The sequence below is a fragment of the Marmota flaviventris genome, chromosome 17 (assembly GCF_047511675.1).
Source record: "Marmota flaviventris isolate mMarFla1 chromosome 17, mMarFla1.hap1, whole genome shotgun sequence".
In the NCBI taxonomy this organism is placed as follows: domain Eukaryota; kingdom Metazoa; phylum Chordata; class Mammalia; order Rodentia; family Sciuridae; genus Marmota; species Marmota flaviventris.
In genome coordinates, this window is record NC_092514.1 from 7,699,100 (window position 1) to 7,724,746 (window position 25,647).

The 25,647-nt window shown below is 37.3% G+C and overlaps 1 pseudogene; it reads left to right on the forward strand.

Moving 5' to 3' along the window:
* LOC139702422 (ubiquitin carboxyl-terminal hydrolase 31-like) overlaps nt 1-24,450 on the forward strand; it is a 114,164-nt pseudogene extending 89,714 nt beyond the window's left edge.
* The last annotated feature ends 1,197 nt before the right edge of the window (nt 24,451-25,647 follow it).

Below are 25,647 nucleotides of genomic sequence, written 5' to 3' on the forward strand. Positions count from 1 at the left end.
GTGCTTAGCACAATTGTCAAGGTCATCAATAGTAAGGAGAGTTTGAGGAGCTGTCATAGGACACAGAAGTTTGAGACACAAACATCATTTCCTGGAAGAGAATGGGGGCAAGAGACACGTTTATGACATCCAAACATCCAGGGTGAGTTTTCTTAATAGTAGTAGTGTACAATCAGTGGTGGCTCTTTAGTTAGACCAGCATACTATATTAGTGTGAGATAAATTCTGGAAGGAACCTGGTGAGGGCATGTGGCAACTCCTAGAACCTCTGCAACTTTTCTATAAATCTAAAACTTTTCTAAAATAAAATATTGATTTTATATGATTTTTTCTTTCAGAGCTACAGGTCTTATTACACAGAAAGCTTAACTAGGAGACAGGGTGAAGGGGTCTCACAGCATGGCATTCTCTATTTTGCAGAATCTGTCAAAGAATATGAGGTTTCTCTAGGGTTATTTTGATAAACACTTGAGTTTTTAAAAATACACTTAAGAAGCAAAGAATAATGTTAGTTCTAATGATCCTAAAGTTAAGATGACATCCTAACAGATTAGATTTGATGATCAACATGCTAATAAATTATAACAGTTGAAGCAGGAGAAACCATAAAGCAAAATCTCTCTAGGTTATTATAAAGTACTCCAAAAGCTAAACACCAAAAAAAAAAAATCAATAAATGGACCAAGGACTTCAACAGACACTTCTCAGAAGAGGATATACAATCAATCAACCAATATATGAAAAAAATGTTCAAGATCACTAGAAATTAGTAAAATGCAAATCAAATCCACTCTAAGATTTCATCTCACTCCAGTCAGAATGGCAGCTATTATGAAGACAAACAACAATAAGTGTTGGCAAGGATGTAGGGAAAAAGGTATACTCATACATTGCTGGTGGGACTGCAAATTGGTGTAGCCAATATGGAAAGTAGTATGGAGATTCCTTGGAAAACTGGGAATGGAACCACCATTTGACTCAGCTATCCCTGTTCTCAGTCTGTACCCAAAGGACTTAAAACAGCGTACTACATGGACACAGCCACATCAATGTTTATAGCAGCACAATTCACAACAGCTAAACTGTGGAGCCAACCTAGATGCCCTTCAGTAGACTAACGGATAAAAAAAAATGTGGCATATATACACAATGGAATTTTACTCAGTAATTAAAGAGAATAAAATCATGGCATTTGCAGGTAAATGGATGGAGTTGGAGAAGATAATGCTAAGTGAAGTTAGCCAATCTCCCCAAAAATGCTAAATGTTTTCTCTGATATAGGAGGCTGATTCATAGTGGGGGGTGTGGAGTATGGGAAGAATAGTTGAACTCTAGATAGGGCAGAAGGGTTGGAAGGGAAGGGAGTGGGCATGGGCTTACCAAGGATGGTCGAATGTGATAGACAACATTATCCAAAGTACATGTATGAAGACACAATTGTTGTGAATATACATTATATATAATCAGAGATATGAAAAACCATGCTCCATATGTGTAATATGAATTGTTATGCATTCTCCTGTCATTTATTAAAAAAAAATAATAAAAAAGTAATCCTTGGGAACTAATGCAATCTGATATGATGTCCTGTAAATGACAATATTTTTGTATCTCTCTCACTCTGAGCGGATGTCAAATTCTGTGGTTCTGCTTAAAGATTCAGGGATCACCTTCATTTTTTTAATAGTTTCTTAAAAATATTTTATTTTATTTTTAGTTGTAGTTGGACACAGTACCTTTATTTTATTTATTTATGTTTATGTGGTGCTAAGGACCAAACCCAGAGCCTCACATGTCCTAGGTGAGCACTCTATGGCTGAGTCACAGCCCCAGCCCCAGGGATCACCTTCTTTGGTCATGACTCATTGGGGAATGTCATCTGTCAGAAAGAAGAGCAGTGCTTCCAACTCAGTTAAACCTGAACAGATAAGATCATAGTTTAACACAGGTTACCAACTTAATGAGGGTTTGTTTACAGATTAAAAGAACTTAGTTAAGTACATGTAAAAATGGAGAAAATTAGAAAACTCCATCAGGCACGAAAAATAATATTTTCTACTCTATATTTCATTTGAAATTTACACAAAGGAATTTTTTAAATACATATAATGAATCAATTTGGATATCCCACTGGCAAAATCAGAAGCGAACAAAAATTATGAGAGGATAAATATGTAAATTGATCAATTGGTTTAGCATAAAAATCATAAATTATCAGAAACTGGTACAGAAATATGCAGAATAAGTCTTTCAATCCAAAAATATTTTAGTAAGACAAAGAAATAAATAATTTTTGCTTTATTAAAGAATGAATATACAATACATTTTCCTCTGCTCTCCAGGAAAAAAAAATTACACATCTCACACCCATGACAATAAAGCTTCCCTAGTATGGGGTCATTTTTCAGAGACTTGTAGTATAATTGACTTTAAAGAAATCTGCTAGGCACACTGAAAATTTAAAGTTAGAAGGACACAGTCCTGATGGATGGCTGCAAATGCACCTCCCATTAGGTCTGTGTTTGAAATAATGGAGATTAGTGGGTACTTCAGTGTGCAATTGCATATGTTCACTCCCTTGCTGGTACAGAATGTACTGACTGTGTGTTTGAGTGTTGGCTTCATATCCAAGTTCCAGGGGGACAAGACTGTGTATTTCTTGGTTTTAGCACATTTAAAGAAGCAGCATAGCAGCTACCATCAAAGAGAAACATGCCGTGGGTTGGAGAGGTGATAGGTATGTCAACGCCCTCCAGTCAAGACCACCAGCAGCACACCTGCAATTGAACTGTTGGCTTACTACAGCATGAGGTGAGGCAGAACTCACACCATGGGGAGCTGCAGGGTTTCTCCATCAAAGAGACCTTGGAAAGTATTTAGTGTGGGTTTGTGCATGGGTTAGGTGGTCTTAAGGAGAACCTAAGAAGGACGTGGCTGTGGGGGACAAATGCTGTCAGAGAATGACAGGACCTTCCCTAGAAGAGAGGATGACTAAACATAATTGATCAAGGAACAAGAGTTGGCACTGTCAGCATGATCATTTTTGTAGTTAGGATACAATGACAAGTTAAAAAAAAAAAAAAACTTATAAATCCACTTTGTTCAGATCCTTGACAAGGCTTTGGAGAAAATATATATCTTTATGCATATATATATATATATATATATATATATATATATATATATATATATATATATATATTTTGGGGGCAGGTACCAGGGATTGAACTCAGGGGTTCTTAACCCCTGACCCAAATCCCCAACCCTTTTTTGTATTTTATTTAGAAACAGAGTCTCACTGAATTACTTATCACCTTGCATTTGCTGAGGCTGGTTTTGAACTCATGATTCTCCTACCTCAGCCTTCGGAGCCTTTGGGATTACAGGCGTGCACCACTATGCCCAGCTGGGGCAAATATATTAGGATAGTTCATTTTATCAGACTTCAGTGTTTAGTGTTTACCACAATGTCCTGGCTACTTTATAGCCAGTTCTAGGATTTATTTTATCTCTATAAAACATTAGCCCCTCCTTCCCTTTCTTTCTTCTATCTCTTCCTTCATCACCACAGCTTTTTTTTTTTTCAGGCTAGCCTTAAAACCCCTGAGAGATCAATTGTATGTAGCACTAGTACTATAGAGTCTGTTTTGTAAATTAATGAGATTTTGAGTAGTAACAACTTCTGTAAACATTGTTGATAAGGTGTAAACATGTAGCATTTCTGCTTAAATTTTTGTTTTTATGCTTTATACCACCAATTAAATTTGTATTTGTTCTTTTTTAAAATTGAACATTTAAAGTATTTATGGATTTCATCATAAGTCATATTTTGTTATAACCAAATGCCATTTTCGTCATTTTTATTATATCATGTAGCACTACATATAAATATTCATTAACCTGATTTGCTGGTATGTATATAGTAATAAAACAACCTTTCATCTTTATTCATAGAACCGTCTTATAGTTATTTGAAATGGGCTATTTTCACCAATATTAATTTCTCTAGAAAATATTTCTCTGAACTGGTCTGATGAATTTGTTCAGCCAAAGTTGTAAGCATTAGGGATTAGTAGATAATACTTAAGAACAACATTTTAATTTATTATGTTATGTTGACTTTCTTCACCACTATTGAGAATACAAAAGGATTAGAAATAGGGCACCCATCCAGGTAATGTATGAGATCCTTAATATCAAGTAGGAGAGAGACAAGTTGCACCTGCATTCAGAATGAAGGCAGTGTCCCCTCTTGTAAGTTGCCTGCAACTCGTACATTTCAGGGAAGTTCTAGCAGCATGACACTCCAGGCCTCTGCCTGCTTCCCTAGTCCCTGGTGCCTTGTGAATGAGGTGTGTCTTTCTCTGATGATGCTTGTGGAAGAAGGAACGTGGGGGGGGGGGCGGAGTTCCGATTCAGGTTCAAAGCTCTGTTCTTCTTTGTTTTAAATATACAGTGTAGTCTGGGGCAGCCCCAAGACTCCTCAGCCACTCTGTGCATTCTGGCTCCTTTCTATCAGTTTTCTGAATGATGAAGAATATATCCTCATCTCCCAACTCCCATTCCCCTTTGAATAATCTCAAGATGCTTCAGACCTCTGGTGGAGAAGAATAATGTTCTTCTGTGGGTCCCCTCATATCCTTAATGGAGAGCTTAAGTGAAATGATAACTCTAAGAATAATGAGAGGTAGACAAAAAAGGGAGAAAGGTTACTGGATTATTTAGTTATTTAAATAATTAAGACTAATTAATTACTTATGGTATGTTCTTGAAAATTGTTCTTTGACAAGCCCAAGACAACCCTCTGCAGTTCTAAGGACAGGGGAAGAATGATGTATGTGCAGAGGGGAAGATGGTTCAATGTTATCAGAAGAGCTTTAGAAAGAGAAAGAAAAGGAGGAAAAATTTTAAGTTCTCATCTATTTCTGTAGTATCCTGATAATTCATTCTGTATATGTATATTCCAATATATGTTTTATTTATGAGTGCACAGTTTTATTCTATTTTATCAGAATAAAAATTATGAGTTAAATGAATACTGCTTTATTTTTTTAATGATAAATTTTAAGGGTTGTATGTATTCATTCTTGGGGCTTAAAATAGCTTTGAATAATTACTGTCATGCAATGCATTTAAATTTGCTTCATAAAATGTATTTTAAAATGTAAGAAACTGGAGCACAAAGGGATGTGAGATTGCACAGATATTAAGTATTGGAGCAGAGATTTAAAACAGGACACCCTGAATTCAGACACCACTTCCTTCATTGCACTTATTTACTATGCATCAATTTTTTTCAGGCTATTTTTGTATTTTTTATCTTTCTATGTATTTTGCACAAGAATAAAAACATAAAGATACAAGACTATAAAAGAGATTCGCTTAAGCCATGTGCATTTGCAATCAAGAAAATGGTTGCTACAACAATGGCTTATGTAAATGGACATGTTTCTCCTGTGAGAACTCTACCAGAAGCAAACAGTTACCTTTGCTTCAGTGGAAAATGATGCTAATGCCAAGATCTCTGCAGCTCCAACAATCATCTCCGTATTCAAGACAGGAAGACGAGGTCAGGAAGGAGCCCCTAGCCAGCTTCTTCTTTCCCTTCCTATTAAAGGCACTATCTCATATTGAATCTTACTGCCTTAGATGGGCACAGAAAGGCAGGCGGGGCAGAACAAATAAGTGGGCTCTCTGTATACACGTTTTGCTTACATCCATTTAACCAAATATGAATGAGTGTTATTCTTCCAAACATCCCAGAAATTTCTAACAAGTAAAACTTGAATTTGCCATATGCCCATCTCTGCGATGAGTCCAGGGGAATTAAGTTATTTGTAGGCATACTCTGCAGCAGCCTCCAATACTCCCCAGTCTCTCACCAGCTCAACAAGTTTTGGAGCATTGCTCTTCTGGTGTCTTGTTAATGTGCTCTGTAGTTAAGGTTGTGATGGTTGGGACTGTAATGAACATGTGGAGACTTCCTGGTCAACCTTCCCTAAAAAATGCAATTGTTTACATCACATTTATATTTTTTAGGTATTACAATTATGCTAAAGATAATTTAACAAACACAGTAGGATACATATAGGTTGTATGCAAACACAATGACATTTTTACATAAGGAACTTGAACAGCTACAGTTTGGCTATCCATGGAGGTCCTAGATCCAGTCCCCCACAGTTACCAAGAATAACTGAACTTGTCTTTCTTTTAAGCTTCAATATTGAGAGCAGATACATTTGATAAGGCTCTTATAACAAGCACCTCTACTAACTGAGTTTCCCAAATTTCTGTAATCTGCCTAATGACTCATTTCGTGCTTTAGAGAATGTACAGAATTCTAACTTGTCTGAATAAAATTTATCTGGATTTATTCAGTTTCAAATAATGCACATATAGTGACAATTTTTTCATATTCTGAGCAGTTTATATTGTTTTCTGTATTTCATAAAATAATCATTCCTTAGCCCTGCCCTTCCTACCAATAGCCCCCTCTTGCATTATCCATGACTGTATAATCCATGAGAGAAAAGTTCATGACTATTTTTTTTTTCAGAAATCTTCTGATTTAAATGTCACGCATCTGACATTATAGTATATTTATGTGTAAAATTTAAAGATGGATAGTGGTTTAAAATAACTTAGCAATAAGTTGTTCTAAAAATATTTTGTGGAGAAAATTTATATGTATAAACAATTATAGGCAAAATTATAAAGTGCCTGGTATTTTAAAAGAAAACACAGAAAATACAGAAATCATTGCAGAGTTAGGAAATCTGGTGGTAAAAAACAATGACTTACAGTATTTGTAAATTTTGTTTTCAAAACTGTCAAAAAATCATAAGTTATAAGAAAAACCCGTTCCCCTATATAACTCTCATCTCTATTATGGAAAGTTCTGGTAAAGGCTAAATCTTGAGGAGGATTAGGGATCTAACTGCCTCTTGAAAGCAGGATGTTCCCTATGCCTAACACAGCACAGGGACCATCATAGATCAGTACCAACTTCCTCCTATTCAAGTATACAGGACTTGAGAGCATTGAGTTTTGTAATTTTGTCATAAATGCAGAAAGGATGAATGGAAAAAGAAGCCAATTTAGAATTAATGAGACCTATTTACAAAAGTGCTGCTTTGATGTACTTTCAACCTGGTTTTTTCACTATACTTAAATTTTAAATGCATAATTATTAGAAAATTGATGTTTTATTTAAACAAAAGTGAAGTGAAGATTTGAGACTTGCTGAATGTAAGCAGAACATCCAAGTAAATGCAGTATAGATTCAAATATGGATTTGTTTGAGAAGCCTTGTTAATTAAGAGATCTTTTTCCAACAGTAACATTACGAAAGCTACAATCAAGATAAGTCAAGGATAATCATCCTTTGTTTCAGAAATGTCAGGCATAAGCTGAATGATTTCAGTGTTAACTAATTCTGTTTTTCAGCATTTAGCCTTGAATAAACACTTTAACAAATACATTTAATTTTTCCCCATGAACTAATAAACTCCCAATGAGGAGTAGAATCAGAACTCTGTCATATTTTATAACTAGACTGGCTGCTCAGATATTTCCTCTCAAGTTTGGGGTATAATGGAATCTCTGAATGTTTCAATAAATTAGAAGTGAAAAAATTGAACTAGTAATCTTTGGATGTGGGTAAATTTGGTTAGGAAACCAAAAGTAATAGAGGTTGATTCAGTTCAACTTACATTTATTTGTTACCTTTAAAATCACTCCTTTCAGTTTTGATTCACAAAAGAGAATACATACACATATATAATCTATAATTTAGTTTCAAATGATAAGCACATGATGGATATTCATGAAATTTTCATTTACCCCACCCCTCATGCCAAACTCAAATATGTCTCATGTTTGAAGTAGGTCTTGATTATTCAAGTTACATAAGACTGAATACATTAAATGAAGGAAAATCAATAAAGTTCAGTAAGTGAACAACACTGACTTTTAAAAAACTATTCTTAGGGTCAATAGAAAATAAGAGCACATGCCTATATTTGCCTTTTTCAGGGCTGAACGCACTATTTAAGTATGCCATTAATATGCATTTGCTTACACAGAAATATTTATGTTATTCATGGATAAATCATATTTCATTATTTGAGAGATATATAATATGTACTCTATTGTACCAATAAATACCTATGTAGATGAATGTAACAATTAAAAATAAGTAAAGAAAGATAATATAATTCTATTATCATCAGTCCCTAGGTGTGAATACCCAGTCTGCAACTTGCCTAAGATTCTTTGTTAATAGGCAATCACTTATGTTTACATTTCCAGAGTTGTTTGGATGATCTGGCTGGAGAGGTGGGTTTTCCCTTCCTCCCCAACCTCTCCATGCGCATCCCTTCTAAAGATGTACACGTTTTGGAAGAGGATGACCTTTCCCGATAGAGGAAGACCTTTCTTAGGTTGCGGGTATGAGTAGCTGTACAACCCTGCGAGAATCTCTAAATAAGCTCTCAAAGCACATGTGTAGCTTTCTTTGGGGTGTAGTATAAGGTTAATTTTGTATTCAGCTTTTGCTTGAATTGTATTTTTCCTTCTGTTAAGCAAATCAATACTTCCTGAGATGTAGGGTATTGATTTTGTGCTTCACCTGTTGTCATTGACCTGTATTTCAGATAGTTGGTGTCTGAACCCGTTTGAAAACTGCCAGCTATTTATCAGCAAAGACAAAATAAACAAGTACATGCAGAAATATTAAAGATATTGTTTTCTTTTGCTTGGGAATAATTATTTTCTCATTATCCCTGTTGGGTTCTTCTCTAAGTACATTTAGTTCAATTTCTGGTATTGATTACAGCCTTCATGAACTGCTTACCCCTGGTCCAGTATGATCATCTTTGTGGACTACTGCATTTACAGTTCACTGTGAGCATCTAACTAGGAATTTCTCTGAAGGGTGCTGGTCGCAGCTATGAAATATGTGAAAAATGACTTCACATTTAAAATCAATTTGGCCTTCACCCAATATCCATGCCTTATTTAATATAATTAATTTTATATTTTTCTGGCTATCTCAGTTTATTGCAAACTTAGAAGTTGTGGGTTTATTCCTGTGTCACCTAAGGTGGCTAGAAAATGACTGGTATTTGACCACTAGTCAACAGAGTTTGTTTGAATAAATGAACATTTTCCTTCTACATAATGTGTTCTGTTGGAAAAGACAATGCCTGCCATATGGTATCTATCTCTTCACAGCATAAATTTCACTGTGGCCAATAAGTATATAGTTATTGATTCAACTTGGGATATTTTACTATGATCAAACTTTATAAATAGGCAATCACTTATGTTATAATTTTGGGAAGTAAAGTCTTTCCTCCAAAATATTTTCATTTCCATTCCTACCATGGGTCTTGAGAACTTGAAATTGAAATTGCTGTGAAACTCTTGAACTGCAAAGAATAGAAGCTCCTTAAGTGTCGGTAATCAACCAATAACTTAGCTCTGCTAAAAAGAAATGGGAGAGCACTGAATTTGGCATTTCCTTTAAATTCCATTCATCTAATTCCATTAAGAGACTGGAGGAGCAGATTGAAAGTCAAGATTCTATTTCATTGTGTCCAGAGAGCTTTAGGCCAACAGAGTGATGTGGCCTTAACACAAGAGCCTTTATGTGGCTTAAAGGAGGTGAACCATAGGGAAATAATTCATCAACTTCAAATTTAGAAAAAGTGTCCTGGAATTAGCTGAGTGCTTTCACCTGCTCTGGTGTACCAACCAACTTTTCTTCAGGACTTAGGCAATCACTCCACCCTGGCTGGTTTCTGACTTGTCAGCTCACTGCTCACACTTGAGTTCCACTCTAGGAACTGCCCTCAGTGAAGGGGGACTATATTGTGCAAGATTACGTGTGCTTTCTTGGGGTACCCTAAATTTAATGAACTGATGTAGGAATAGAAGATGAGGCTCCCTTGCCTCAGTTAGAACAAGCTGAAGTTTTCCCAGCCCCAGAATCCCACCACAATATCAGTTGAAACCACCCATAAAACTTCGCCACAGTTTAATCTCTCTACCTGGTCTATCCTGCTCTCTTCATCCCTCTTTCTGAATAAGCCACTTTTTTTTGCAAACATCAGAAACTCAATATATTTGTTTCCTAGTAATCTTATTTATGACAGTTGATGCCAACTGTTCCCAGAAGGAAGCTGACTCTGAAATGTGGGTTTCAAGCTGGATTGTTCAGTGATTGGCTGGCAGTGAAAACTGTTTTAGTTGTGGAAAATGGAGCATGATTTATCCTGACATGGGGCTGTGATACAAACACTCAACTCTCATTCATACAGCCCTGGGATGGAATACTAGGGAAGGGAATGTGTTGGTATGCATACAATATCAGGTGTTCGGTGAATTTGGAGCAAAGTGGAACAGGAAAGCCTTGCTGGGGGTCATTGGTGCATTCAGGAAGGGTAATCAGAAGTTGAAGGTGGGCAACTCCAAAATAAAGCAAAGCATGAAGAACAGAAAGCCGTTGCTGCAGTACATGGAAAGCATCTTAGCACCCTCAATCAGTGGACAGAATAAATGAGAACCTGGTTCAGGTCTTATTTATGAAATGAGTGGCAGAGATGTAGAGAGCACTGAATCTTCAACATCTGTTATATACAAGATCTGGTATAACAAGGTCAGGAAGCCCATTGTGAAGAAGTGAGATTCTTAAATCTGGAATGAGAACATCTGGATTGAACCCTCAAAGCCTCAAATCTCCATATTCCCCTGAACTTGTTGGAAGCCACCCATTCTGTGAAAGGCTAGAACTCTTCTCTTTCTTCAAGATGTTACAGAGGCTTCTGCCTTGTCAGACCACATGAACCTCCAGGGCCTAATTCTATCTACCTCCCTTCCTGACCTCTCTGGGAGAGTCCTGGGCCTGCACAAGCATAATGTAGACCAATGGCTGCAGAGCTCAACCAAGATGCTCCATTGACAGTGGATTTGTACCCAAATATGAGAAAGTTGGATCATGAGGAATAGAATATAAAGTTGGTTAAGGGAGAGATGTGGAATAGAATTAAAGATCCTGCAGTAGGAGAAACTGAGATCCCTGAAATCCACTGGAAAGACAGAACCTTGAAACAATTGAGGCCACATGGCAGTTTTTCTAATTATTACATGATAGATAATTATATACTATTGGAGCATCTTGGTTGAGATCTGCAGCCATTGGTCTACATTATGCTTGTGCAAGCCCAGGACTCTCCCAGACAGGTCATTTTGACATAATTATACAAGCATGGAATATAATTTGCTCCAATTCAGTCCCTAATACTTCCCTTTTTAACCCATCTTACTACCCCATTCTGTTTTCTCTACTCTAGTGATATTTCTTCTGTTTATTTATAGTTTTTTTTAGGTTAATGAATTATGGATATGCATAAAGGTGAAATGCACTGTAATGTATTCTTACACGTACATAAAAATGTTTGGTCCCCTCAATATCCTTCCTCTACTCCACTGATCTTTCTTCTACTTTCCAAATGGAAGTTCTTATTCATTGACAAGGAAAATGTTATAAGTGTTGGCTCCCTCCAAAACTCATGCTGAAATTTAATTGCCATTGTGATGGTATTTGGAAGTGGGATCATGAAGAGGTGTCCCAGTCTTGGGGGATCCACCATCACAAATGTACTAATGCCATTATCTCTGGAGCTGTTTTATTATTGTGAGAGTGGGTTTGATTTACCTTGCTCACTCATGTGCCCGCCCCCTCCCTCTCCCCTCTTTTACTAATGTGAAGCACTCTGCCATGTTATGATTTAGGTGAGAAGGGACTTGCCCAATACCAGCAACTTTGTATTGGAGTTCCTAGTCTGTAGAAATATGAGTCAATAAATTCTGTTCACTCTAAGTTACCAACTCTATCATATTCTGTTACAAAAGCACAAGACCATAAAGATATAGGCAAAATAATTCTAATGAATAACTATATGAGAATGTCAACTGGGGGTCCTGACCACAAGAGTTTAAGATGTGCTTAATAGAAGTTGACAATATCATAAACAAATATGTAGGTGACCAAGAAGTGTACTGGTCAATCTTCCACCAAAAGAAACAAAGGGATGATCAGGAGGAAGAGGTCATGTACCTGAATGAAAAATCAGGTCCCTAGAAGAGTTTCTGAACTTCAGATAAGAGAATCTGTGTAGGAAGTTCTGTGTCAAAATGAGCAAAAAGTAGTAATGAATTTTTAAGTTCTTCACCGAAGGGACTTGTTTTATTCAGCTTTTTGGCTGCTATGTCTAAAAAAATCTGTCCAGAACAAGTTTAGTGGAGGAAAAGTTTATTTTAGGGCTCACAGTTTCAGAGGTCTTAATCCATAGAAGGCTGGCTCCATTCCTCAGGGTTGAGTTGAGGCAAAACTTCATGGGGGGAAGAGTGTGGCAGAGGGAAGACACTCATATCAAGATCAGAAAACAGAGATAGAATGACTCCACCCTCCAGATACAAAATTTTATACCCATAGCCATGTCCCATTCCTACCTCCTCCAGTCACACCCTACAACTTCAGTGACCACCCAGTTAATGCCTATTAGGGGATTAAATCACTGATTGGGTTAAGACTCTTACAGCCCAATTATTTCTCCTTTGAATCTTCTTGCATTGTCTCACATGTGAGCTTTCGGGGAGCATCTCACATCCAAACCATAACAGGACTAGAGCCTGGTATTCAAGACTACTAGACACTGGCCATTCTTAGAATTGGTGCTTGGGAACTTCAAGCATCATCGTGTAGCCCTATTAGAGTGGAGGTATAATAAAGTCAAGTAGTAGATAAATCCATAGCCCAGTTTTGTCTCACAGATGATCCACTAGTTCTAAGGACCCACTAAGTAGTAATTTTCCCTTTCCTGCCATAATAGAATGAAGAATGTCTGGACTTATTGGCAAGGACTCTGAAATTGGGCAGTGTCAGAATGACTTCTGACACTACCATTCTCTTGGTTAAGATACATAAAGCCTAAGGAATATTGCATTCATGGGGGACAGGAATCAGAGACTACTGTCATGTTTAAGGACAACACTTTGGGAGTATGGTCTCCATCATATCCCCATTTAATTTATAAATTTGGTTATAAAAACAGATTGATCTTGGAGGATGACAGTCAATGACTGCAACTCAATTAACTTAAAAGCTGGAGTAAGTGCTGTATTATTACAGAACATGTTAGTGGGAGTTCACGTAGACGGTGAACAGCCATTGGTATGGTGCTTCTCATTCCTACTAGGAAGGAAGATCAGAAGCAGTTCACACTCACACAGGGATATCAAGAGTGCACATTTATGGTCTTACTTCTGAGATGCGTTAATTTACCCTACCTTAACACATTCTGAAATAACTAGGAACATTCTGCAGAATACCACATGAATCTACTAAGTTCATGACATCTTATTAGTTGAAAAAGAAGAGCAAAAAATTTCAGGTATGCTGAAGACATTTGAAAGATATACGTACTCCACAGAATGGGAGATAAACCTAAAAAGTTTCAGGACCCAAACACATTGGAGAAGATTGTGGGGTTCAATGGTCTCAAACACACTGTGTTAGCTCCTTTTGCCACCAAGAAAAAAAGATGAAAATCTGGTAGGTCTCTACAGGTTCTGGGCAACACAATCCATACTTGGCAACTACTCAGTTAATTTATAAAATGCCAATGAGAGCTGCCATATTGTGATAAGGAACAGAGAAGGTAAAGATGCTGCAGGAGGCACAGTCTGCATTAGAAGCAGACTTTCTACTTGATCCATATAAACGAACAGTTCCTGTGGTGTAGAGGTGGCTGCAGTGGGTAAAAATGGTATGGATTTATGGCAACTCCCAGATGATCATAATGTATACACCTGAGTTATGGGAGCACAATATGGCATACATGACAGGCAATTATATGTCACATAAAAGTTACTGAGATAGGAGAGAGAAGATAAAATGACCGAAAGGCATTAGCTGTCCTGTGTTCTAAGTCACCAACCTTTAACTGGATTTATCAGTCCTCTCAAAACAATATATTCTGTTGTCCTGAAAGCAACCATGGAAAAAAAATGGAAAAAGAACATCTGGGTTTACACATAGACAAGGAAAGAAAGCACAAATAAGCTGCATAAGCAGCAACTGAGTCCTCTATATTATCCACCACATTTCACTAATGTCTACATCTGCTCACACCTATGGCCACATGAAGACTTCCTTATGAACACCTGATGGAAGAAGAAAAACATCAGTGTTGATAGATGAGTCTTCTGGGTATGTGCAAAATGAAAACAGAAGATCCTAAATTTCTCTCAGTGGCCTCAAAAACAGCAGTTATGTGAAATCCTCCCATTGGCCAAGTTCAGGCAATACATCATGTTGTGAATTTTGTGTGGATAGAAAGTCATCCTGAAGTAAAATAATATATTGGACTTATGGGCAACAAGCATGGTTTGGCTGCTTAGTAAATGGCTGGGCATGAAAAATATTGGACCATCAAAGACAAGAACTATGTAAAAACTGACATATCTGGCTAACATATATAAGTGGGCATAAAATGTGAACATCTTGATATGACATAAATGTTCAACAAAGCGCATTGACCTATGTCAGCTGCCTATATCAGTGGCAACTCTAGTGCTTGCACAGTGGACATATAAATTGAATGTTCATGGTGGCCTTTATCGTCATACTTGCTGGAATGTACGTTGTCTCTTGACACAGCATGGACTCTCACTCACCTGGATAATTCACATTTATTGCTTTGGAGAATTCATCCTCCCCAGAGGTCCTGATGTGACACTGTCTCTTGAGAAAGTCAACCACCAATACAAACTTCACACATGGCAATTTGTCCTTCTCGTTTATGAGACTCTCAAGCTCGTCTGCTTTGCAGTTTTCAGTTTTAAGAGGGGGATGCTTCCATTTGGAGATGCAGCAAAGTTCTACTGAACTTAAGACTATGAAGCAATCCATTGTCCTGACTGGACAGAGTTTTGCCACGATGGATAAAGGTTAAGCCCTTATATGGAAATTGACATTGTCAAATAAGCTGCCTTTCCTATGGGTATACAACATGACTAATAGCAGGTCCATGGAGTAGACATGGATCCCATCCTCTTTCCCCAACTGGGAAAAGTCCATGGGGTTTCCAGTTCCCAATCGCTAAACATATCGCCAAAAGCTTCTCTGCAACTGCATCAGGACTACTCCTCCATCCCCCAGTCCTACTTCCCTCACTGCTGCATGTGATTTTCTAAAGACCACGTCCCAATATATACACCATCTACAAATCTCAGAATTCTGAAGTCTGTTTCTTGGGGCATGTGATCTACAGCAACATTTAGGATAGAAACTGGTGCTGTAAGGAGAGTCTCTAAGTCACAGAGGCTAAAAAGGAGAAAGCACAAATTTTAGGACAGAAGATAGAGACACAGAGTTTGACTCTTAGAGGGGATCCACTGAAGGTCAGCTGTGCTTTGACTCAACATATCTCCATTCAGAGAGCTAATCTGATGGAACTCTTTATCTCTGTCATTGGCCTTCCTGTGGCAGAGAGGAAATAGGTCATGGAGAATTATCAGTAGCTCTTCTGTATCCTCCCCAGAATGAATTCCTGTCACTGCACTCAGAGATCAATGCCCCAAACACATCATGTGGCCATACTTTACACAGTGATGTTTACCTGGGGGATGGAGCCTTGGAGTGGAGTGCTCAACATGGGTAAGCAGTGCTGTAGGCTACCACCTGGACTATGGTGGGAACCACCAGACACAGCTTAGGTAAGAGAATTTAAGCACAAGGGGCAGACAGGTTCACAGGAAAATAAGTAGAAACTATGAACATGTGAGAGCTTTTGACACCCCCAGATCAGAGGTTATGTTTTTAAATTATGTAGTACAAAGCATGTGGGTTGGCTAAGAGCAAAGTGTATAAACTCTGTAGCCTTGGGAAAATTCTTCAATATATATTAAACTCAGAAAATGATACAATAGAAGTTACCATGTAGTGTTTTTTGAAAGATGCAATGAGATAAGGCTTATAAAATGAATAGGACTATGCCTGGCATCTATTGTCTGCTCAGTGGATATTAGCTTTTATGGTCAGTAAAGGTGACTTTTCCTCTCTTCGAGTAGTAGATCAAAGTGGATTTGATTTTTTTTTTTTTCTGAAATCGCATGTGTTTCTGAAGATTACAAGTAGCCCTGAATTGGTAGCGGGTCAAATAGAGTTGGTGAATGAAAGAAAAAGGATACAAGGAAGGCATGCGACTAGATTTCTAAACATTCTGGCCCTCTCTTACAGAAATTAAACCTTTCCATCTTACAGTACAGGTATATTTTATTAATTTTTGTCAAGTAGGTGTTAAGTAATTTTTCCTTTCTGAGCCCATATACTATCCCTTATTAAGCTTGGTTTTCATGCAATACCACTCCCAATTTAGATGATTATGATTTATTAATAGGATCTAATATTGTCATTCCTGTTTCCATTATTATAATTCAATATTCTGTTTAAAAATCATGCAGGGGAATAGAAGTTCATTGGATTATTTAAAAAATGGGTGTTAAGGGAAGGAAGGGGAGATACAAATAGGAAAGACAATAGAATGAATTGGACAAAACGTCCTATGTTCACATATGGATACACAACCAATGTACCTCTAGTCATGTACAACCACAAGAATGGGAAGTTATACTCCTTGTATGTACAATATGTCAAAATGCATTCTACTGTTGTGTATAACTGAGCAGAACAAATTAAAAATTTTTAAAAATCACAAAGGGTATGGGTACAGCTTGGATATGAAGTATCCCCCAAAAGCTCATGTGTGAGATAATGCAAGAAAATTCACAAGCAGAATGGATTGGGTTATGAGAGTCTTAACCTAAGTCAGTGCATTAACCACTTGAAAGGATTAACTGAGTGATAACTGCAGGCAGGTAGGGTGTGGCTGGGGAGGTGGGTCACTGGGGGTATGAGTTTGAGGTTTATATTTTATTCATGGTCATGAAGCTCTTTTGGACTCTTTGTTACCATGTCCCAAAAGATTTTCCTCTGCCACATGCTTCCACCATGATGTTCTGTGTCACCTTGGGTCCAGATCTCTGGAGTCAGTTGTATAGAGGCTGAAACCTCTAAAATCATGAGCCAAACAAACTTATCATCTTTCAATGGCTCATGTTAGGTCTTTTGGTCACAGTGATGAAAAAGCTGTCTAAAACAGGTGTCTCAGATATTTTTTGAGTTTTGACTTCCTTGGCTTGCCAAATAGTGTCATTTATAATCTGGTTCCAACATAATTTCTAGTTTTATTTCCTACTAACTACCTTCATGCACTATCTAAACTAAGCTATTTTTTATTTTTCTGTACCTGTTTGTAGATTTTCTGAAGTCCTAACTTTGGCATATGTCTTATTTTTCTTCCCATCTGTGGTTATCAGACAGCTTTTATCATACTTTTCCTGCCAGTCACCCACATTGATGTTCTGCTCCAAAACATTTATAAGATTTCCTGGTCATAAGTAAATGTAAAAAATATATTAAATTAATAAAAAAAAAGTTGGAACATGACTAATCAATACAGACCCAAGGACAGGAAACTGAAAAGATGACAGGATGAGTCTGGATGCTGAGTCTAGTTGGTTTCCACCATCTAGAGAGTGGTTCATGCCCATGAGTAAGCTCCTTAACTGCCTATGTGTATCTGAGCCAGGGACAAATGGTCATCTGCACTGGGTTGGATGGCAGTATGTTCTGGACTAAGACACTGGGTTAATGTTGTGGCTCTAGGCATGAGTTCTGGGCCCCCCAAATAATCCTGCCCTGTTTGTAATATGAGTTTTCCCATGGAATCAGAATATTATAGATAACTGCATAAGCAAAACTAACATTTTGGATTTGGACTCAGTTATGAGAGCATTTTAAAACATTGTTTTCATTGTTTTAGGCAGACTTTGTTGTATAACAGAAATATAATTTTATGTACAGTATTGAACTTGGGTCAGGGGACATATTTTGTAGCAGCTTAACAAGAAATAAGAATAGAATGAATTATGACTTGAAAATTTTTTCTGCATTAACAATGGCAATTTAATCTAACCATCTAGGATCCTATTTTTTAGAACCTAGTATGAGTGGTTTATTAAAAATTTAGAGTTGGATGTGATAAGCATTCTTGTTTTTTTTTTCCCCCCTCAACATGCCATCTTTTCAGTTTCTGGTCCTTGGGTCTGTATTTATTAGTATTAAGGCCATACTCCAAGTTTTGATTTTCTTTAATTGTTTAATGTTTTTTTGCATTTACTTACAACCAGGAAATCTTATAAATGTTTTTGGGAAAGATACTTTAATATATTCAGAACAAAAGAACATAAAATCATGGTACTAAATTTTTAATGAGACAGAGCCTTCTGTAGACATAAAAAAAAACAGGTGTTCCATGCACATGGATCAGAAAAGCCTATTTAAACACAATTTTGATTTCATGATTGCTATTCGGAAAATATCTCAGAATAAAACAAATAAAGTCTGGTGCTACGTGAATGTGAAGGATTGTAAAAATGAGTTTGAAATGAAACTGTACCAATTTAACTAATCTAAGTGAAAATTAAAGCATGCTATAAATACCTGGATATGTTCTCCACATGTTACCAAATGTCCAAATATGTGGAAACATTTGGCTAATTTATTATTGTCATTTTCATTGACATAACTGGTGCTGTGGCAGAATCACAGAAGTAGGGAGATGAAATCGTCCATGTCATCGAGATGAACATCGTTAACTCAGCAATAAGAAAATTAAGACATTACTTAGTCAAGCACAGCGTATGGTAGAGCTGAAAGAGGGACAAATTGACTACTAGCTAAAAAAATATTCTACATTATCTTATAGTTCAAACTCTACTACAGTTTTTGTATTCAAATAGAAAAAACAATTTTGGCAATATCACAACAGACACTTCAGAAATACAGAAGATAATCAGAAATTATTTTGAATCCTTATACTCCAATAAAATAGAAGATAGTGAAGGCATCGATAAATTTCTTAAGTCATATGATCTGCCCATATTGAGACAGGAGGATATAGACAACCTAAACAGAACAATATCAATTGAGGAAACAGAAGAAACCATCAAAAGACTACCAACTAAGAAAAGCCCAGGACCAGATGGTTATACAGCAGAGTTTTACAAAACCTTTAAAGAGGAACTAATACAAATACTTTTCAAGCTACTTCAAAAGTTAACTCAAAATGGATCAAGGAGCTTGATATCAAATCAGAGACACGCCATTTGATAGAAGAAAAAGTTGGCTACGATCTACATACTGTGGGGTCGGGCTCCAAATTCCTCAATAGGACACCCATAGCACAAAAGTTAATAACTAGAATCAACAAATGGGACTTACTCAAACTAAAAAGTTTTTTCTCAGCAAAAGAAACAATAAGAGAGATAAATAGGGAGCCTACATCCTGGGAACAAATCTTTACTCCTCACACTTCAGATAGAGCCCTAATATCCAGAGTATACAAAGAACTCCAAAAAATTAGACAATAAGATAACAAATAACCCAATCAACAAATGGGCCAAGGACCTGAACAGACACTTCTCAGAGGAGGACATACAGTCAATCAACAAGTACATGAAAAAATGCTCACCATCTCTAGCAGTCAGAGAAATGCAAATCAAAACCACCCTAAGATACCATCTCACTCCAGTAAGATTGGCAGCCATTATGAAGTCAAACAACAACAAGTGCTGGCGAGGATGTGGGGAAAAGGGTACACTTGTACATTGCTGGTGGGACTGCAAATTGGTGCAGCCAATTTGGAAAGCAGTATGGAGATTTCTTGGAAAGCTGGGAATGGAACCACCATTTGACCCAGCTATTCCCCTTCTCGGTCTATTCCCTAAAGACCTAAAAAGAGCATGCTACAGGGACACTGCTACATCAATGTTCATAGCAGCACAATTCACAATAGCAAGACTGTGGAACCAACCTAGATGTCCTTCTATAGACGAATGGATAAAAAAATGTGGCATTTATACACAATGGAGTATTACTCTGCATTAAAAAATGACAAAATCATAGAATTTGCAGGGAAATGGATGGCATTAGAGCAGATTATGCTAAGTAAAGCTAGCCAATCCCTAAAAAACAAATGCCAAATGTCTTCTTTGATATAAGGAGAGTAACTAAGAACAGAGTAGGGACGAAGAGCATGAGAAGAAGATTAACATTAAACAGGGATGAGAGGTGGGAGGGAAAGGGAGAGAGAAGGGAAATTGCATGGAAATGGAAGGAGACCCTCAGGGTTATACAAAATTACATACAAGAAGAAGTGAGGGGAAAGGGAAAAATAATACAAGGGGGAGAAATGAATGACAGTAGAGCGGGTAGAGAGAGAAGAGGGGAGGGGAGGGGAGGGGGGATAGTAGAGGATAGGAAAGGCAGCAGAATACAACAGACACTAGTATGGCAATATGTAAATCAATGGATGTGTAACTGATGTGATTCTGCAATCTGTATACAGGGTAAAAATGGGAGTTCATAACCCACTTGAATCAAAGTGTGAAATATGATATATCAAGAACTATGTAATGTTTTGAACAACCAACAATAAAAATTTAAAAAAAGAAAAAACAATTTTGGTAATATAGTGGTGGGAAACCCTAATAACTAGCTTGGGATTGCCCAGGACTGACTCATGAAGACTCGTGGAAACTAAGGACTGGAAGTAAATTGATCTCCCAAGGGATTAGAAACAGAGTCAGGATAGGGTGCTGGGGCAAAGCTCCCCTGTTCTTGCCACAGGACTGGACTCTCCTCCTTTTGGCCTTTGTTCCATTTGTTCTCTCCACAGATCAGCTTTCTCTTCTCTCCATCTTGCAAAGGTGGAACGTGGCATTCCCAGTCCACAGTCCACCTCACTGCCCTCCTTAGTCACGGTTTGTACCCAAGTTCCCTCAACTTCTACTTCTGCAAGAATAAGGAAGGATCTGACTAGATTGCTCAGGTCAGTGTACACCCTAGGGCCGGTCAGTTGTGGCCAATATAGAGGGAACTTTACTAACTACCAGGTTCACCTCCAAATGGGGAGGAGTGTTCTCAAAAGTGGGGGTTTGAACTTGCTGACATTCCGTGTAATCTGATAGAATAAGTTTTCTTCATTCATCATGCACTTACTGAGGACCCCATACTGCATTCTAGGTTGAACAAAGAACCCATGTGCTTGCATTCTAACCTACAGGGCACAGAGATGCATGCAGAGTGTAAGTGTCAATGTGACACATTCTTTCAGCTTACAGTGAGTTGACTCGCACACCAGTAAGAACCCAAGTCTAGAATCCCAATAACTGAAGAGATTAAGTGATTTTACAATTTACCATTTATGACATTACCAAATAAAATCTATGAACATTTTTGAGTACCTACTAAGTAGTATTCTAGGTACTTCATGGGATATATAGAGGGAATAACGTAGATCCTGCTGACAGGATATTAAACACTGTCAGAGTAATAATTTATACTGAGAACAATTATGGAGGTTAAATATATGTGATTAAGTTTATGCTGAAAGCTATAAAAGAAAAAGGCAGGAGGAGAAAACACAAATCTCTGCAGGCTGGGGTCGCTAAGGAACATGTGAACATCCATCTGGGATTTGTATTTGGACAGAATTCCAATATGAAAATGATATTAGTTTCTATGAATTATAATCTTCTCTAGTGAACTGTTAAGAAATGGTGTTTTTTTTTTTCTGGAGGAACTACAGGCAATACACAAATCATGAGTAGGTATGAACCCTAAATACCAAGATGAGACATGAATGGCAAGGATAGCAGATATAGGATTTCAGGCATGTGTGGTACTCTGGGGCTTACTGAGGGATGCAGATGCTTTACAAAGGCAGATTATGGGAGAATACTGTCATGGGTCAGTGCCAAATGCCCACCCATAATGGAAAAAGTAAATCAAACTAACTTCCTTCCTTCCTTCCTTCCTTCCTTCCTTCCTTCCTTCCTTCCTTCCTTCCTTCCTTTCCTCCTCCTCCTCCTCCTCCTTCCTCCTCCTCCTCCTCCTCCTCCTCCTCCTCCTCCTCCTCCTCCTCCTCCTCCTCCTCCTCCTCCTCCTCTTCTTCTTCTTCTTCTCCTTCTTCTTCTTCTTCTTCTTCTTCTTCTTCTTCTTCTTCTTCTTCTTCTTCTTCTTCTTCTTCTCTCTCTCTCTCTCTCTCTCTCTCTCTCTCTCTCTCTCTCTCTCTCTCTCTCTCTCTCCTATTTATCTATTTTTACAGGATGAAACCCAGGGCCTCATGCATGCTAGGTAAAAGCTCTACCATTGAGCTATAGCCTAGCAAAAAGTGATTTTAATATGGCTTTAAAATTATATTTCCTGTACCTATTTTCCCTTTCCTCAACACTCAATACCTACAAATATCTGCAAAATTATGGATCATGTTATTTTACACTATGCTTTATAACTGTCATTTGGGGGGAAATTTACATTACTTAAATTTCAGATCACTAATACGTTTCAGATCCTGGAATTTCCTGTCGTTATTGCAGACTCTAAAGTTTTAGAACATATAATTTGGGTTGAAGAATTCTTAACCAGTTACCATTTCTTTTTCCTGAAGCACTCTTTCCTGAAGTCTTCTCCCAAAGGGTAATGTAGAAGAGGCTGCTCAGTCACCTTCCCAAGCAGTGAGATTCAACACAATCTTTCTTCTTTTCCTTGTGGGCCTAAAATATTTTCCAGGTAAAACTGTACACACATCTGTAAAAAAAAGACGGATTCTGATGTGGGAACATAAAGTTCAGAGAAGATGAAATGTGGATGACAGAATTAACTGTCAAGCATAGTTAACGTTCAGAGAAATTATATGAATCACAAGCTCATTGCCGGTTGAAATCTCGCCTTGAGTCTTGAGATGGCCTTGGATGGTTGTGTCTTTGAAGAATGTCTACTGGCAGACTAAAGTACAGATTCATGGGCAGAATGAGGTAACTTTTCCTTACTTTCTCTGAACAGGCTGTAGAGAACTGTCAGTGTACTACAGAAAACATGAATTATGCACAAACCTTTTAATAAGAAATGTGCTCAACACAATAGGTGCGGCTGTCTTTGAATCAGACCACAGTTTTATTAGTTTGATTTCCCATATAGAAATCAAGTGAAATCTTATTTAAGGTTTCACAACTGGACTTCTACCATTTCCTTCCTGAAAATAACACACACATACACACACACACACATACACAATATGTACACATGTACACACAACTAAAAAGGTATACACTGACAAACAGTACTCATAGATATCCTCAAACACTATAAATATGCACACATACCCACAAACATACCACCACATGCACACATTCTTCATATTTCAAAATTGAAGTCTTACCTTTGTACAAGCCGAAAAGCAGAGAAAACTTACCTTCCACAGAATCCCAAAATAATCAGAACAGAAGATTACTGAAAATTCTAGGAAAAACTACTTTTTGTGTCTAAAACTAGACTATCTCCCTTAGCCCTTGACACATGAGGAAATGGGAGTCCACCAGCTTTCTCCAGATTTGAGCTCTATGTGGAGAGATGGTTACAAGACAACTTCTCTGATGAATTCTGTCAGCACAAGATCTCTGGATGGCTGCATGCTACTCCTGAGTCACAAAAGACCATTTTTATTGCCAAAGGGAACATATCTTTCTCTCCCCTAAAACACTTTCATCTCTCTTTTTTTTAGAGAACCAAGTCCCCCATGCTGTCCTTTTCAATAATCTGGCTTTATTCATCATTCTAGCTTTATTCCACATCCGTTTCTCTCTGCTGACTGCCTTGCCATTTTCTTTCTTGAGTAAAAGTTTGAGTTAGTGGTCACTGAAAAGCAAAAGTTTTTATTATCAAATTTTTAGGCAGTATTGAAAAGATATTTTGGGGAAAATAACAAGGAAAGTTATTTTTTTTCCCTCTGGATCCTCCAGCTGTCTATGATTTTATTAAATTGACTTGTGGGGTGATTATCTCCCATTTTTCTGAAAATCAGACTATTCCGGAGGCTACACTGGGGACAAAGGAGGAAGAACTGCATGTTCCATGGCATTACAGCCCTCCCGAGGACCAGAGGATGCTGAAGGCTGCAAGCCCACAAGTTTTTCCCAGGTAAACACAGGCAAAGGGGCCCACATCTAGATTTTTGGGCGGCTATTTACTCATTTCTAAGTTCTGCAACTTGTGAATAACAGTTTCCGATCTTTAATTACTTTGACTCCAGTATGAATTATAAGGCTAATTATCGCCTCCAAAGGAAGGCCAGTGTTCTCTGCAACTGTGTTCCGCTTCCTGGCCAGCCTGCACCAAGCCCTGGCTGTTGGAAGTCTCCAGATTGGCTGGAGAGCAAAGAAAGCTATTTGCCTCCCAGTGAGGAGTGCTTCTGTTAAACTGGGCTGTGGGGCTTCTCACCAACATGGCACATAGAAATACTGCTGTGATTAACTCCCCAGCTAATGACGAGGTAAAAGAAATGATTTAAACCATTACCTTAAAATATCCTGTACAGCAGCTTGTCCTTGGTGCTATGCCCTGGAAGAAAGGCTTGCTGTGTTTAATGTGGTGTGATTTAGGTCACGTAAGGGAAAATATCGCATTGTTTTTTATTCCATTTTCTCCTGCTTTCCACTTGTTTTGTCTCTATTAAAATAGTAGAAATTTCTTCCCATTTTTCTTTTAACAATTGGAATTAAAAATTCCCTTTTATTTATACTTCTTCTCTGGGAAACTTATTCCTAAATTATTCTCCAATTCATTATCTGACAAAGGATCTCTTTTTTGCTCAAGGACATTTACAATTTCTTAAAAATTCTTCCATAAATGAAACCATGTATGAAGTTAATCTAGATATTTTAAAGTAATGAGAAAAGTTATATTAAATATTTCTATTGTCCAGTGTCTGACACAATGAACCCACTAGAATATGGACTCTGTTACTTTCATTTATTCACCATTCCTCAGCTGAAATCTAAGCACTTTAGTACACTTTATATGAATGTTAAAATTTAAAAATAAATCAATTGTCTTTACTATAAGGAAATAGAATTCTAACATGCAAGAATTATGAAGACATCTACACAATAACTGGTGGATACTGATAAAATTCCTCATTTAATTTTGGATGCAGTTGAAGTTAGTTTGAAGTTCAATGCTAATTACAAAATTTTTCTCATTCTTAACATTTACTCTTATTGATATTGGTCTTAAAAACTTAGAAACAATATAAATTCTGTATACAACATACCCGAGAAGACTAAATGGAAATATATATATATATATATATATATATATATATATATATATATATACACATTATATATAATGATCTATATAATGATACATGAAAGAGATAATGAGAAAGTGTATAAGATGTTAATATCAAAATCAGGTATGCATTTTATGGTATAAGTAAGTAACAGAAAGTCACTTTACGATAATGCAAATTCATACCATAAACATTATAGAATGTTGAGTAATTGTGGTAAAATTTTAGATTTTAACCGGGCCTGGTGGTGCATGCCTGTAATAACATTCACTTGGGAGGCTGAGGCAGAGGGGATTTTAAGTACTAAGCCAACCTCAGCAAC